We start from the raw sequence: 16326 nt of genomic DNA on the forward strand, positions 1-16326 counted from the left end.
TGACTTATGAGTTGTTGTGCTCCTCTTGTTGCTTTTGCTATTTTACCTATGACCAGCAAGGGAAATGCCCCAGCCAAAACTTGTATCTGAGCTGACAGGTAAAGATGCACCTACCTGCTGATTTCTTGGGTATATGCATGTTCCTGATCTAACTGAAAGCATTAACCTGTGTGTTGAAATCAACATTTGCTAGGTGATTAAGCAATAATGTGTGTGTGGAAGAGTGTGCTGCTTTTTAAGTCTGAACATTTAACAGAGATGCAGAAATACAGCTGTTCAGAGACAAGGCTGGCATTAAGCACTTGCTGAGATGCTTATCTGAACCAAGACATGGAGGCAACTCTTAAGATATAGCTGGTATTGGAATTTTCCTGTCCAGTTAAAAATTTGGTTGATCAGAGATGGGAGATCTTTGTGTCTGGCAGTTTTTTGTTCTCTGTCTTCTCTTGGCCAGTCAGGAGACTAAGATGCATCTACATTTTCCATCTAACTTAGGCAAAACTAAGACAGAAAGTGAGAGGAGCTGAAAAGTGACCCTCCATTTGGAAATGCCAGATGTGAAAAGAAGGTTGTGGTGTTTACTCAAAGGATTTTCTCCTTGCCAAAAGATACTTACATATAGAAGATTTAGATGTCCCAGCAGCATATGATTAGAATTTGTGATGGCATTTGGATGTCCCTTCTAGACCCAAAAAATTTAATGTTGCCTCTGGCTTCTGTGTCATAAAATTTAAATTAGAATCACTAATTCTTTCAGAGTGCCAGAAATATTTTGTAAACACTATTTTGCAGTGAAAAGCCTGGGCTTTTGGGATTTTGAGAAGAGTTATTTTTAGACAATAGTCCATGTCTAAGTCAATCTTCGAGAAGGATATAGAAAAAAAAATGGAGGAAATATGAACTGCCTCCTTAACAAGTGAACTCTGTCATATTAAATAAAATGTAGTGAAAGTAAGACCCAGTGCCATTAAACAGAGATCTCAGGCTCATGTTGCAAAGTGTAGAATTGTCTACTCTAAGTAAATATGAAACTGTGTTCAAATACATACTAGCCTTCAGTTTCAGGTTCATCAATTTGATGTATTTGACAGTAAAAGTAATTTTTTAATTGTGAAAAGCATCTAAAGTTTTTTACCGCCTTGTGTAGAGGTTTTGGTTTGCTAATTGTTTGATTTCCTGGCTAATGCACCAATTATGTAGTGGGTCTGGTGTTGCCTAAACGCCAGTGCACTCACTGGAATATATTTACTCATTTTTCTGCTGTGAGATAAGCACCAGGAGAAGGAAGGTAAAACAGGCACAAACTTTAAAGGGTAGAAAGCAAACTTTATCAACAGGAAAATACAATAAGAAAAAAACCCCCAAGAATAAACCTTCAGAACACTTCTCCTCCCCCATGCGTTCCTTTTCTTTTCCACTGACAACATACAGAGACAAAACTTGGGACTTTCAGTCAGTTATGCCAACTAGGGGAAAAATTAGCCATCCAGGAAAAGAAAAAAAACCAAACTAAATGGAAAGGCAGAGAATCGCTTTCAACTGAAAAACCTCTTGAACTGAAAAAAATAAAGTTGGATAATTTGGCAATCAATTGTCATTGTAATGAGATGAGTGAAGCATGCTCCTTTGAAGAGAAGAGGGAAGATGGATTCAAAATTAAGCACTGGAATAGGTGTAAATGAAGACTTTTCTTTGGTGAAAGTGCAATCCAGTCTCTCACTTTAAAAATTCAGCTTTGTTGCTGTGTTTTCTGGATTCAATTTTGTAACAGAATGGCTCCTATCCAGGGATAGATAAATAAGTTTAGAGAGGCTTAAAGACATTATCCCTGGGGAAAAGAAATATGTGCAGTAAAGAGTGTGTTTCTGGTATGAATGTTATGTAAAATCATCTCCTATATAAAAGCTTCTCCTAGCAGTGCCCACTATAAAATTATAATTGTGTGGAAAAAAAAAAAGCTCTCTTGAAAGAAGACATCCTGCTTCCACCCCAGAAAATTTAATAATGAAGTCTGCAATCAATAAATCCAGTGTGTGTGTATAGATGTTAAAAATGCTTGGGACAACAGTAAACCTGAAAAAACTCCTTGGTCGTGTTTGGGCTTCTTAACTGAAACTTGAGTATTAAGATATGCTCTCTCCACATATGGCTTAAAAAGGCAACAAGAGAGAAAAGCTAAAATGAAAGAGGAAAAGAAGGTTTCAGAAACATTTGAAAACATCTTCCAAAGGACAGAAAGAAGCAGCTCTCTTCCCTAGCCTCATGAGCTGGCAAGGGTGACCTCACAAGTTACTGTTTGGCTCCTGTTTGTCATTACTGCTAACTGATTGCAAAAATTAACTTTAGCATTTATGTATTCTGCAGTTGCTATTTAGGTCATAACCTTGTAGCAATGACTTTCACAGATTAACTGCTATATGTAAGGGAAGAAGGGAAGATAAAGAGGTGTTTTGAATTTTCTTTTTAAAAAAAATTGTCTGACTGGACCTCTTTTTCAAGAAAAGGTTTGTAGGAATTAAACAATTTATATTTTGAGTAATTTTATTATAATTCTTTAAGAAGTTATTCCTTGCCTTGGATATAGGGACTGAGCACATCTGATCACATCTTTTGCTTGTCTCTGAAATAATCAGCTATCATCTGTTCCTTTTGAAATGGAGACCCTTGAAGTGAACACAATATACCACTTGAATACGAATTTGATTTCTATGATGACTTTATGCAATCTTTCACTTTATTCTACTCCCTTTCTTATGTAGATTAGCAATGTATTGCTTTTTTAACTGTTACAGCATACACTGAACAGTATTACTGTTCTTTCAGAAGTGTTTCATTTGGGATTCAGACATTTCCAGAGCTCCAAGTGTCTTTAATGTGTTAATGTTTCATGTGAAAATGCTCTTTCTCTGCAACTGGTTTTCTTTTATTTCTTCCATGATGTTGTTTCCAATAGTCTTTTCAGTATCTTGAGAATGTACAAACTATCTCATACTCACACTCACTTCATTTCATGTGGTAAACAAAATTTTATGGATAGGATTTTTTTCCTAGTCTACTCAGCGTCCTCTGAGAAATCCTACGGGGCAGAATTTTTGGACTCATGCTGTCCTACATGTGTATTGCTTTAAAGTTGTCATTGTGCAGAAATACACCTCCAACTAGTTATTTGGGGCAATGATCTTTTTCCATCAGAGCTGACACCAGGGAAGCAATTTCTGGCTTGATTAGGTGCTTACCATGACTTTCAAGTTGGTTGCTTGAGGATGACCTGTATTTGAGAGTTTATTTCCAGCTGGCTCCCCCTGCCTTCTAAATAATGCCCTGGGCTCTGTAGTGCTCATGGATGGCATCCTGAAGCAGCCCTCTGTCATGGTGCAAGACCTTTTAGTTGTTTCAGGTTCTGAAATCCCTTTCAGTTACCTTCCTGTTTTGGGCAGATGAACCTTAGCCTGCTGTTTGTAGATCTCTAATGGGGTTGATGGGAGGGGTGAGCTTGGTCAGCCATGCCTTGGGAAGTCTGTGAGTGACGTGACACGTGGAGGAAAGAATTTTGAAAAGGGGAAAGTAAAATGCAGCTGGGAGCTGATTTGTACCTGGTGCTGAAGGAAACATTCTCCAGATCAGCCGCTGCCCTCCTCAAGCCAAGCAAGGCAACACGTGGAACCTTTTTCCTTTGAGATTTTCCCAAAGAAAGAGGATTCACTCATGACCTGATGTTTGATTTCCTATGACCTACAGGTAGTTCTGAACAGGTGGGCTTGCTTGGGTTCAGCAGGAGGGCAAGACTGATAAAGGAATGGGTACGACTGGATAGCTGAAGGTTCCACGCCAGAATTCTGATTAATGTGACTCCACATTAGGCATGTAGTTGAAGGCTGAAAAGAAAAGCCCTTTTAGTAAATCCACTGAGAATAAGGGAAGCAGTGATAAATCCATTCAAGATTTTACACTTTTATCCAGTTCAAAAGTAGTGATAGAAGTAATCAATTCAAGATTTTACACTTTTATCGAGTTCAAAATGAATCTGATGAAAGTTTTTTTTTTTTATCCCCATAGTTCAAGTACTAAACTTTTTTTTTCCTTGCTACTGGAATTTTTAACTTTCATATTTTGCTCATGGATATTAAGGGAGGTCTATCTTTATGGATATTAAGTGGTTGCTACCATAATGTTGCATAAATCTGTGACAAGATACAGCACAATTTCTTCTGAGGCAAATACAGTTTTTAAAAAGCCTTTTAAGGAAAGAAGCCTACTGATTGCATTCCATAACTATGAAATGTCTTGCATAAAATATCATAAACGTGGAAACTTCTTGCATTAAATGATGGTAATATATGCAGCTGCCTCCAGTAAAGGACACAGCAATGCCATTGGCATAAATACTACTTCAGTAACTGTTAGAAGCATACTTTGAAAGACATAGCTGACTAGCATTATATTATTTTACTAGTTTTTTGATGTAGGAAAACATTTATAGCAACTAAGTGTGAAACTTGAGAGGGGGGATGAAATTTCACTGCCTATTGAGGTCTTGACAAAAGTCAATAAAGAGAAATAAATTCTTGCTGCTTTAAATCAAAATGGGAATCTGGTTGGCATGATTGTATTGAGGAACCTCCACCCTTCCTGTCTGTTCAGGGCTGACAGAGAACTACTTAGAGCACAGGTAAATCCTGTCTATTCACTATTTTGGGTTTTCTTGTGGGCACTGCAAACTTCCATCTTCTGATGCAGCTCCCCTTCTTGTTTTATCTCTTCTCTCCCTCCACTGGGAAACTAGCTCAGAAAAACCAGTGTTCTTTAACCTATAAGCAGCTTCTTCCTAATGTCTCTTTCATACAGGTAAAATTATGCCTTGAGGGTGTTTCCAAGCACAGGAGTTGCTACAATGGTGTGTCCAGTGTGGCTCCTCGTTCAGGCCTGTCTGGTATGCTCTCAGCATATCTCCTTGGCCACAGAATCTATCTGTCACAGCTATAACTTCTACATAATACTTCTCACAGTGGAGAAATCTAGTCCCTGTGAATTGCTTGCCCTTGGGATTACTACTCTCAGTAAAATGTTTCTCTTGGATCTGTCCATAGAGTGTCACCGTAATGATAAATATGCACACCTAACTTAAAGTTTTGAGCTGATTTTGTGCAAATTCAATTTAAATGTAAGGCATCAGGATCATTATTAACTCAAAAAGAAAAAGCAAGTTATGTGTTAGATATCTTTTAATGTGACATTATTTTACAGAGTTAAGGAAATTATGATAGGGGTTATTAACACCTAGGTTGTCTTCAGTCTAGCAATTAAAACATGATGTTTATATACTGTGCATAAGACTTTCAGCAAAAATGTAATAAAAGTGCAGAATTGACTGTTTTAAGTAAAGAATGCCCCAAAATAGGAGAAGACTTGACTAGGTGTGAGGATGCTTATTTGCAAGTACGAAGACCTGGGCTCATGTCCTACTTCCCAGATTTTCTGAGCTCTGGATAACGTGTGTTCACTGTGAAATACCTGTGTTGCATTCCAAACCTGCAGGTTCTTTTTCCTGAGCTCTGGATAACGTGTGTTCACTGTGAAACACCTGTGTTGCATTCCAAACCTGCAGGTTCTTTTTTCTGAGCTCTGGATAACGTGTGTTCACTGTGAAATACCTGTGTTGCATTCCAAACCTGCAGGTTCTTTTTCCTGAGCTCTGGATAACGTGTGTTCACTGTGAAATACCTGTGTTGCATTCCAAACCTGCAGGTTCTTTTTCCTGAGCTCTGGATAACGTGTGTTCACTGTGAAATACCTGTGTTGCATTCCAAACCTGCAGGTTCTTTTCTTTGTACACTAGAAGCCTAGTGGTAGTTGTCCTCTATTCAGTATATCATGGAGTTTAGAATTTAGGATATTAAAGGCTAAGGCTTGTAGTAGCAATTCCCAGGCTTTGTTGTGCGCAATGTCTTTTAAAGGAACAGTAGCTTGTAGGTCTTTATCAACATAAGGTGATTAAGCCCAGAAAAGGGCTCTTGTTGTGGCTTTTGGCTTGGAGGCACACAGTGCTGGCAAGTCAGGCTGCTGCCTACAGAAATACTGTTGGTTATTTTCTCATTTAAATACAAGAAAAACTAAATGACCATAGCAGGAAAATTGATTTTTGTTTTCTGGAATCTTTCCGCCATAGGGAATGCCATTATTTTGGAAGGTTACCTGAAGTTGTCCCAGATGCTTCTTACAGAAAAATAGAAGTCCATCAAGAAAGGCAAATTCATTGTGAAAAAACACATGCTCTTTTGATTTCAGGATAAGTTGAATCTGAGGAAGGTAAAAAAAATCTTTATCTAGAAGAATATATATTAAAAAAGTGTCCAACAACTGCAGTAAAATAATCTGTTAAAAATGACAGACTGTAATTATCATCTTACTGATAAAAAAGGAAAAAGGAAATGAAATACTGATCTCAAGGCTTCCATCAGCTTGGGCTAACTTTGAAGTACATCTAGAAAATAGACCTTATCCTTCTTTGACTTTGAACTGAACCAGAATTGTTACAGAAACAGCTTTGGATCATATAGTTGAGGAGCAAACTTAAATTTTAAGAGATTTATGGTGGGAAGTAAGACTCTGAATGTGTTCCATTTCTGGCAGTGGTCAGTATCTTGATTATTTCTCTACTTATGATATCATAGCTTCACTATGTGAGTGCTGTCATTTTAAAAAGCCAAAATCGTGCAAAAGAGTTGAGTGGGGAATTTTTCTGCTCTGAGCTTTTTTGTGTCTTTGGAACAGAGCAGTTCATAGAAATTGGTGATGGTATAGTAGACATTTAAAATATGATAGCTGTACAGATAAATGCTTTCTTGTCAGTTTGCTTTTTCACACAGAACCACAGAATATTCTAAGTTGGAAGGCACCCACAAGGGTCATTGAGTCCAACTCTTGAATGTTTTGTACATTTTCTGTACACTGTCCATTTTGTACAGTTTCTGTACTTTGCATTCAGTAACCACTTGATCATTTAATGTTGTCATTCTGTTGATCTGTGTTATTTAGGTATTAGAAGGTAATGAGCATAAAAAGTCATTGGTGAAACTCATAAATTAATGTCATACTTATTATGATGTGAGCATCTTGAGACGAAAAATACACATGTGAGCAGAGAGCTGTGTGGCTTTTCCTCCTTTAGTAGACATCCATGTGTCCACCTGTTACTCTGGTCTCTGTTTTAAATTAAAGTTTCTATCAGACTGGATAACCTTTCCATTGCAGTTCATCAGTGAATATTATTTATGCACTGTACTTCTTGGATTATACTGGAATGTATTCTTTCCATGAGAGTATCAAGAGCAGTGTAATTAAGGAACAGCATGCAGGTGAATGACCTAGATATTTCACACTAGGCAGCTGGGAATAAACAAATGGTTCTCATGTTGTGGTGCATTAGCAAACAGAGGAAATAAGCTTTCATGAGAATCTTTCATCTAAATCAGGTGAACGGATACATATCAATATTTATTGCAATTGGATGTAGTGCTGAACACCTGAAGGAGTGCCATAACAATATTTAATTTAGAACCAGCCTGTCTTTGCATTGTCAGGGTATTCTGTTTTACTGCTCTATGTGTCATCTTCTGAGATCACTGTCTCCCATCAGGAACTGGTGGCCTGGAAATCCTGAAAGCAATGGCAATACATGACCTGCAACTGGAAAACGATTGCCTAATAAGAGCACCAATAAATTGCATGATGAAGTTTTCTTTAAAAATGAAAAGGTAGAATGAAAAATGAAGCTATATCAAACTTTGTTACATATTTAGATAAATCTGATGGCATAAGGTTTATGTGAATAAGTAAGTAGGATAAAAAAATCACATTTTGATTTCCTGCTCCCCCTTCCCTGCGATTTCCATGAAGTCATGCAGAGTATTTCAAATAATGTTTTTCAGTGCAAGGCATGGCTGTGATTTCTGCTAAGGAGGATTTTTGCCTTTTTTTCTCAAGGAGGAATGTTAAAACTTCAGTGGAAAGCTGTGTACTCCTAGGCTAAGTTAGCTTTAAGAATAACTTTACAACTGATGATCTTTATCAGCTGTGCACGTTTAGAATGTATGTATGCAGGTGCTGAGAAAAATTTCATTTGCACTGTTCGAAATAAACTCAGCATTTGGTACAATTAAGTGGGGACAAAGTCTTTGAAGCCAAAGAAAATTGTTTTCTTATGAGGAGTCAGCAGAGCCTGGTGCCTGTCTCTCCTCCATGAGCTGAACAAAGACACCCTACAACAAAATGGCAACTTTTTATTATACCCTTTCCCATTGGTTGGATATTCAGGAATTTACATCTCTCCCGACCACCTACTCTTCTCTCCCCTTCCCTCTCATCCTCCTTCTTTTTTGGTCCTGTGTTCAACCCTGCCCCGCTCACAGCAGAACCCAACAGATCAACCAGAACAAATCCAAATCATAGATAACAGCAGATAGGGAACCAACTGCTTTCATTCTTTCACTCAATAATCCTTTTTTTGGCTGCAGCAAAATGTTGTTTCATCTCTCACAGCATGAGGACTAGAAAATGAGTGGAATGCTGTAATTTAGCTGAACAAGTTGTTTGCAAGTTAATGTGGTATAGGATGGTGGACATAGAAGGGTATATTGGTGCATTTTCTCCTTATGGGAAACCACACACACTCTCTTGACTGTTAAGGGGGATTAACTTCCAAAATTAGGCATGCAGTAGATTTCATATTGAAAAAGGGGCCAGTTCTTGTTTAAAGGAGTTACTTCCCTTACTGCATAGTGATTTTTTTTTTGTTTTAATTTTCTTGGGTTTTTTTGCTTTTTGTACAGGATTTCTGGTGATTTTTTTTGTTATTTTTGTTTCTTTGCTTTGTTTTATTTTGTAGGGTTTTTTTTCCCTCCCAGTCTGATGCAGCATAGGGACTGCAAGCAAAGATTCTTCTGATTCAGGTCTCATATGTGACCCAGAGAAAAAAGTAGTTTGAGAAGTTTACATGGCAATCTGAGGAGAATCTTTCTTCCAAAACAAGGGCAGTAGATTTGTGTTTATTTTATTTTGTAAGATCATGTTTCAATAACTTTTATGGATTCTTGTAGGGTGTTTAATTTCATGACTGAACTTGTATCCTGCACATGCTCAGCTCTTTATTAGGGTTTTTTCCCTGTGCAGGGAGTAAAGGGCAGAGTTCTCAGCATCATTTACCAACTGTGACACTTGGAAAGCTTTGAGGGTGCAAAGTGAGGTACTTATGCACCATGGGGGATAATTCAAACAAGTATATCTTTCTCTTCAAAATACCTATTGCTACTTTAATATTAGCTTAGTGATTTTTAAATTACTTTGAAGGTTCACACAGTTTGGGTTGTTTAGAGAGGCTCTGTCATTGACAGATTCAGGAATTTATATTTTCCTTGCTTATCTCCAAATCCCACAAAGAGAACTTAAAATAACTCTCCATTTAGCTATATTTGACATACCTGTTGACTTTTCACATTCTGCATGCTTTTTGGAAGCTAGGCTTTGTTTGAACACCTGGTCCATCCAATTTCCTGCAGCTCCTGATTGCTTTTTTTCTCTGGGTAAGCCTTTAAGGCTACATAATATGGGTCTGGCACAGATAAGGGTTTGGTGTTTTAATGTTTGGTTGAACTGCACAAAGGTGTGGTGGAACTCTGAGGGGGAAATGAAGCGTGCCTGTTCTTAAGTGTCACAGCACTTCATCTGCTTCACTTGACCCTGCAAGCTTTTTTTTTCCCCTCTTCAAAAAGCATGGAAGGGATCCTCTCCTGAGCTTCCTCCATGCTGGCCAGGAGCTGGGTAAGCCTTCACAGATGCACTAAGCCAGAGCATCAGTCCCACTGAAAATTGTGCTGCGAACCATGGCCAAGACACATTCAGGTCACTTCTAAGTGACCTGGTAACCATCTCTCACTTGCAGCATAATTTAATGTGTTTAAAGTCCCTGGACAGGCCAAAAAAAAAAAAAAAAAGGTGCAGTTGTATGGGGACTGAAGTCAGCCTAAAAAATGCAATGATGTGGTTCTGTTGCTTACCATGTTTCCCTTTCCTCTCCTCTTCCTCTCTTACAGCTGTGTGTTCACCTTGAAGGGTGGTGAACATGTTCATCACACAATTATGGATAAACAAGGTTAGAATCTCTATTGAATGAGTTAACTTTATTTTGAAGTTAGATATTTAATTCAGCTGAATGTCTTACTGAATATTCTGTGATCCTTTAAGTACTGAAATTAGCCAAAGCTTGGCACAGTGTTTGTGAGAGTGTCATTTATTTTTCTTGATTTTGACCAATTGGCAAACAAAGCTCTAACCTAGTGGCTAAATTTAGCAAAATTCCATTTTATTATGGTGGAGCTGAGTATTTTTCATCCTATTAGCCTTTGATTTGCTAGTCTTTGATTATTTTTTCCCTAATTTGTTTTCCTTTGGTTAATGGATTGATTTGAATGGGTTTGTTGAGGGGCTGTGTTTGATTTGTGTTTTTTGTCTTAGCAGAAATTTTGATGCCCAAAGCCAATATAGGGCTTCTGTTTAACAGGAAAAAAAAGCTTTATTTGAGGTTTGGGTTATTGGTGATGTTTGCCATCAATCTTAATAATATCATAACTCAAATTTTTGCACAATTTTAATAAAAGGAATACCTTCAGTCTCTTGGAATGATTGCAAAACCAATTACAGAAATGTCAGAATTTCCACAAGAAGGTAACTTTCCTCTTAGCAGCATCAGGTGAACAAAAGAAACTGATAGTGATTAAAGTGTCAGGATATAATTGCATTTTCTTTCAAATAAACCATCAACTCTCAATAAATAATTAAAACAAGTCATGTTCCTCAAGATGCTGCAGTTGAGTATCTTTTATTAAAAAGTGCTAGGAGCCATTATTAGATTTTTTTAAATGATAATTTGTTTCTTTATGTCAGATTTTATTACTTTGCTGTTCTCTGGGGTATATTTTCTTTTCCCCAGGTTTACTGGGAGAACATAACTTGTGTCACAAGCTGTAATGAGATATATTCTCCAAGATGTTTTTACAAGGAATATGTGAACATAGACTTAGAAATGGTAAGTAAATTTTAAAACCAGTGTCCCAAGAGCTACAACATGTCTATGTAAAGCTTTGACATATAAATTAAAGAGTGTCTTTCTCCTTTCTTTTCAATATTTTCTCTAGCTAATTGCTTACTCTCTGCTGTCTTAATAAGACATTCAGTTTTAATAAACAACATAAAACCCAGAGGGACAAGGGAGCCATGAGAGTGGACTGTGTCCTGCTCGTTGGTGATGATGAAATATGAACTACCTCAAAGGTTTTTGACTTGAAGAATCCAGTGGTGTTAGTGGGACTGACAGGTTGTGATGTTCTTAAACTTCTGTCAGCCCTATTAAACATAGTAAATTATGTACTAGAGCATTGTTTTATTATTTTTCAGCATAGAAGCAGAATTTTAAAATGTGGTATTAATATTTTTCACTTAAGCCTCCTGTTTTTTTTTCTGGGCTAGTGCTTTGCTTTTTTTTTGGTCTGATCTAAGCTGGTTGCACAATCTTCTCTGTAAAGGCCAGAAACTGTTGAAAAGATAATTTTTTTTATCTCCAGAAACTGAAGTTTAAACATGAACCCTAATTTTTCATTTTGCCTAATTAAAATCCGCCATCCAATTAAATCTCCAAAACAAGTATAAATTAAATGAAAACTGAGTAAAATATTCTGTAAGACAAATAATTGGCAGGCAGTTGTCAAATTTTGTTGATATGAATAAGCACATAAGTTCCTCTGAGGTTTCAAACTAACCAAAGGTTAGACTATGCTAGACATAGATATCTATGTAATGCAAATTTTAAATGGGAGTTGTTCTAATACTTGCTTTTATAAAGGTGTGTAAGGAAAAAAAGAATGAAAAATTTTTCCAAATTTTGCTGTTTTTATAAGGGTGTACATATGAAATTTACAAATTCTTAAGCCTGGGGTGTAGAGGTCTTGTATAAATGAAAAAAACATTTAAAAAAATAACAAATGGGGCAAATATGTTCAAAAAACCTTCCTGTGGATAAAGGCTGTTGCCTTCCTTTTCCAAGCCACACCTTAACTGTGCATTCTCACACTAGGATTTTATCTTTGTTTGCTTGTCTCTGTATGCTGGCGTGATAAACTGGATGTTCTCCTTGGAAACTCTTCTACTTTCCTTAAGTTTTAGTGAAGTGTAGTGGATGCTGGTGATCAATGCACAGGCTGTGGTACCAATGACTCTCCTACTTGTAAATCCTTTTTTTGATGTAGAAGAGTAGTAATATCTGCTGTTCTAAGCATGACAGATTGGTTCCTGTTGAGTGTAAAGGTTTGCTGAACATTGATGCTTTATTAAAACTAGCACAGTTTTTGTGTTAATAGCTAATGTGATCCTCATAAGTCACACCAAAGACTTGACTCAATCTCTTGGAAATGATTTCATTGGTAAAAAAAAAAAAAAAACAAAACCAAAACCAATTTGATGATTTGATGGACTCTACATCTTCACATTTTAGTCTGCTGTAGTTCTGTACTTTCATATGAAGCCTTATAAATGGCTTGAGCATTGCAGCAATGAAGCTTGAAGCTTAAAGAAAATCCCCTGCTCAGGTCTACAGAGATGTTTCAGCAGGATGAGTGTCTGTGATTCCCTTGCACAAAACTGTTCTCCAGGTCTTCATTATGCCTGAAACAAATTACAGAAACAGACAGAACCCAACCAATGAGCAGCTGTTTTCCCAGGTACTGATCTCACCTTGATCAAATCCCAGCTCTGTACAAGTGCCTTGCAGCATGCCCTGCAGCTCTGGTAATGAAGTCTAATTCCCACTGAGGAGCAGATGACAGTATCCTTCAGAACAGAAACATTCCTCAGAAGATTTAATTGATCCCATGCTTGGGAGCTAGGCAAAAAGGAGCTGAAAGAAGGTCCTAAACAATACAAGTATGATGGTTTTAGTTCACTTTTGCTAAACCCAAGTAATCCTGAATGTCACTACCCTGGGATGCTATTGCAGTTGGCACATAACAGCATGTGCATTGCAGACCTCTTGCCACATCTGTGTTCTTCCCATCTGCCCTCCTCTAGTAATGCTTCCTGATGAGGGCTTCTCTTTTTCTATATTTTCCTAATTTTTTTGTGTTCTTTCAACTGGACCTCATTTTTTGTCTGCCTTTCCCCCTCTGACCCCATCTTCCACAGCCTCTTGCTATTTTTTTTTTCTCCAGGTTAACAGTTCTTGTTGCACCTTTAACCACCATAATTCTCTATCAATTTCAAGGAAATTTATCAGCATTGTTATGAACCCTTTCTTTTCTTTCTTTCTTTTTCCCAGAAAGCAACCTAATTTCTGGATTTTCAGAATATATCAATATATTTGTCTTTAAACTATATAAAGTGTCTTTAACAAGAAATAGGCTTATTAATTCAATTTAATGCTGTGAGGAACTAAGTATCTGCATAGTGACGTTGGGTTAAATGCATCATTTTAATTGTTTCTCTTTTTTTCCTGACTGTTTAAGGTTAGTAGGTGTTATTGTTCAGGACCATTTGCCTGATCATGGCATTCAAGAGCAGCTGTGGACACATCAAATAGTGATTTGTATTTGGAGCAGTTACTGTTGAAATGTGAAAAAAAAAAGTTGAAAATATTGGAGTTTTCTGTTGATTGAACAAATCCTCTTGATGACCTGTCTGATAGGAACTTGTGATTAAAGTTGAGGAGAAATTTGAGCTCTTCTGGCTCTTGTCTGTAAGGGGGGGAAAGAGTTGGAAGCTTTGTGTTTCAGCTGGGAATAAGAGCTGGAGTTCTTTTGGTGAACTTGTTTTCCCTTGTAGCAGAAGAGAGCAGAGATTGATCAGCTCAGAGCCTAGTGAGATATCTAACAGGACAGCTCTCTTTCCATTTCCTTGGAAACTCTCTTTCCATTTCCTTGGTGGTCTTCAACCACCTGCCATGGCAGAAATTTGAACTAGAGGTTCAGGCAAAATGGGAAAAAAAATTCAAATTTTATCATCTCAACAAGCAAAAAAAGATTAGATAACAGACGCATGAAGTAAAAGATTGCTGTTATCTCTTTTTTACTGTGATATGGTAGCTCTTACCTGTTCTAGAAATCTCTGGAGTTAGTCACTTTTTCCTCACATGAAATAGTGTGCCAGTTCTTACTTGCTTAGGCTAAATTTCTGAAGTGTTTTGGATTTGTTGGTGTTTCCAGGTGAATGGTTCTTTGGGTGCAAATGTGTGCTAGTCCAAAAGATCTGTACTAAATTATAAATTTCCTAAATGTGAGATGTAAGAGTGAGATTTTAAACCCTTTGTTCTCTGGTATCTTGGGTATTGAAATTGTTCTCTTCATGAGTAGGCTTTGAGCCTATTAACTTATTTTTTCTTTTTAATGAATGTAACAATGACTGTACCTCTAGGATTCTTTCATAAAGAAGCCAGCAGTGGACTGCTTGGAAAGTTTACACTTTTGGTCATCATGTTTTAATTGATTTCTACCTCCAGGACTCTATGAGTGTCTCCTTATCGTTAGACAAATGCAGGGATTGCGGGGTCAGTGAGCAAGCAGAATGGAGAAAGACATTTGCCTCTGAAGCTGAGGAAAAAATAAAACAAACCTAGAAAAACCCAAACAAATTAAAAGAAAGTGCCTCCAAATAACTGTTGAGAAAAGGCAAAACCCCTCAGCTCACCAGATTTAAAATTCTCAAACCAAAGAAATAGGAAATGGGCATCTGATTTTTCTTATTTTCACAGGACCTAAATTTTCAGTTTGCAGCAATTTTGTTTGTCCTAACAGGTCATGTGTGTAAATAGATTAACTGAAAGGATTAATGTAAGAGAAAATAATAAAAAAAACCCTCTTAACTCTTGAGCTAGGCAATTATACATTTCAACGTTTTTTCGACTGGCTTGAAATTCATGAATTTGGTAAACACCAAACATCCAGTGGATGATCTTTTTATTTTTTATGCCTGCTTCTCATCATGTCAGTCCTCTCTTCCTCTGTTTTTTTTTTTAATCATCTATATGTAATTTCTGCTCCAACATCCAGAGATTTTAGACTCTTTCTGAAGATGTGGGTGTACAGGAACTTTGAAGGCTTGCACCACATAAAAGGAGCTGCAATTCCATTACTGATGCTGATTTTTTTTCTGAGTGACTTTTTTTTTTTGCTCCAAATTGGCTCTTCTTTCTGTGACTCTGCTATGTGAATTGATACATTTCAAACAATTTATCCCCTTCTAAACTTGTGTGAATCCGTAAAAGGCCTTTCAAAAAGCTCTCTTTCAAAATTTGCAGACTTCCTCTCTGCATTTACATTGTATATTGTCAGTTGAAGGACACTTGCTAAACCAATATGTGCTGCAGCATCACATAAATGATCTGCAAGGAGAACTCTTTATCTGAGTGTACATATCTTACTGAAGGGTTTTAAACTGAAGGGTGAAGTAAAATATTTGCAGCCTTCTCCATGTAAATATATAATGATTTTATGAGTTGCTAATCTCTGCCACAATAAATCACTTCTTAATGAGCATTTAAAAAATAAATAATTGTTGCTCGGAGATAGTTTATCCACTCTTGAAAATTAGCTGACAAGCCTTCAAGGCATATATTTGTCTTTGCCTAGGTCATCTTTGGAACTCATCTCTGTATCCAATCCTGCACATTTTTATCAACCTAGGGGAACACCCAAACTGTAATTTTTACCTATGAATGCTCTTTGCTTTTCCCCTGCTCCATCTGACAATTATCACACCTACTGACATGTAATTGCACTGGCTTAATGGCTGTGATTAAATTCAGGATTTAAGAAGACTCCCACTGGAATCTCCTCACTCTTGACATCAGGTTTTGTGGTTTGGTTCTTGTTCCTAATCAAGATGCTGCATGACCTGCAGTGGTCCAGGGACAGAGATTTCTCCAGGGGAGTGAGTACTGTGTTGAGAACGTGTATGGCTGGGGTCAGACTAATGCTTTGTCCTTATTATCTGCAGAAAGGGTTTCTGAGTGGTATATTTACAGTGGAAGAAATCACAAGAAACTCTGGTAACGCCAAACGGTTTCTGGAATGACAAAATTGGCATGACATCTTTTGTAGTGGCTGAAGAAGTAAAATGTGTGTTCTGATAAACTTGAAGTGATGCTTAGGTTCACTCCTCTTTTAATATTTCCTGGGTGGAAAACTTAGGAAGTGTTGAAGCCAAGAATGTTCCCGTTGCCAGTTGCTTTGGCTGCCAACTCCAGTGCAGATTCTCTGAACAGACATAACAAATGGTACGGGATGTATG

The sequence above is a fragment of the Agelaius tricolor genome, unplaced genomic scaffold, assembly GCF_023055355.1.
Source record: "Agelaius tricolor isolate 1412-34295 unplaced genomic scaffold, bAgeTri1.0.p SCAF_34, whole genome shotgun sequence".
In the NCBI taxonomy this organism is placed as follows: Eukaryota; Metazoa; Chordata; class Aves; order Passeriformes; family Icteridae; genus Agelaius; species Agelaius tricolor.